This window comes from Amphimedon queenslandica, unplaced genomic scaffold (genome assembly GCF_000090795.2).
Source record: "Amphimedon queenslandica unplaced genomic scaffold, v1.1 AMPQUscaffold_2289_Cont25708, whole genome shotgun sequence".
Lineage (NCBI taxonomy): Eukaryota > Metazoa > Porifera > Demospongiae > Haplosclerida > Niphatidae > Amphimedon > Amphimedon queenslandica.
This window is the reverse complement of record NW_003557375.1, coordinates 1-1,279: the sequence shown is the minus strand read 5'-3', so window position 1 is coordinate 1,279 and position 1,279 is coordinate 1. Positions and strand designations below refer to the sequence as shown.

Here is a 1,279-nt window from a genome sequence, read left to right as displayed (position 1 = left end):
TTTCATCTAATTGGGTTCTACAGTATTCATATTCTACTACTACTGATCTGATCCATAATAGAGACAGTGATTGACAGTGCATACTTTGTGGATATACAGGTATATACCTGGTTTCAGTCCAGTGAGTCTAAGGAGGCTATTTTTGTAACTTTATATTTCAAAACCATTTCTTCAGAGGCTTTGGGCGATACTTTTCAGCTCTCAAGTTCTTGCAACTAGTCTTCAAATTGTAATGCAATGTAGGCTTATGTATACTTTAACCATAAATAGTATCACAGACTTTATAATTTATTAAACATGAATAAAGTACTCTCATGCTCTATGATTATAGTCTATCGTTACATCTACACCCACACACTATTTATAATTGTAGGTGTGGCTCCTTTCATTTCGGAATTTGCAAGATTCTTTTCTTTATCATTCAAATCTTTATCTTCCTCAGGGGCGTAGCTGGGAAGGAAGTGATGAGATGGGTTAGAGATAAATGGCGCGCGAAGCGCCGAAAATTTGGTCATACCCCTTTTTAGCGTTCGTACGTATAGTCATAGATACAGTATACAGGGATTGGAAACACCCGGATAATTAATGGTTGATGCGCGTTACGGGTTAATAATTTTATTCAAAATGGCCGCCCTATAGATGTTAAAATTACAAACCCTGTTTATTTCATATATCTTGACACTGCAGTATCACTGACACTTGATAACTATTCTACAATGTAAAAACTAATAGTTGGAATCAAATAAAAGTTGCATGCATAGCAAGTTTATCAAAAATAATCAATAAACGGCAATATTCTTCACTTGCAGAAACAGCCTTCCAAATATCCACAGGACAAAAATAGTCACTTCATTGTAGCTCATTACATTGGAGAGATTCCTAGAGAACAATACTAATACCACAGATTTTTGTTATTAGTCATAGTGAAGTTGCCAGAGGGAGAAATTCCGCCGTAGGTCCGACTATTCTTGATGTCCTCAATAAAACACGGCTTAAGAGAAAATTAAGATTAAAAACACTCAGTACATTGGATAATAGTCACATCAATCTAGACATCTCATCATAACAGCTGTTGTGTCATCAATGTAGAAGCTAGAGGGAGAAAAGATCTCAAATCATACGAGAATGGATATATTGCAAAGAGTACCAGTTTATAGAATACCTTCGAAAGAGAGCTTTATGCAGCCAAAGTTTTCCTAGAATGGGGACCACTCAAATCTTTAAAAGTCATTAGACAGATGACTTTCTCGAGACTTTTCTGAAGAATATCCCTGAATAT

At 35.6% G+C, this 1,279-nt stretch overlaps 1 long non-coding RNA gene across 1 annotated transcript; it reads right to left on the bottom strand.

The window, feature by feature from the left end:
• Positions 1-710: 710 nt before the first annotated feature.
• LOC109593258 (uncharacterized) lies at positions 711-1,271 on the bottom strand. Its single transcript, XR_002190842.1, has 2 exons — positions 1,163-1,271; positions 711-1,092 (listed from the first exon to the last, which is right to left on the bottom strand). It is a non-coding gene; the product is annotated as an uncharacterized LOC109593258 (long non-coding RNA).
• Positions 1,272-1,279: the final 8 nt, after the last annotated feature.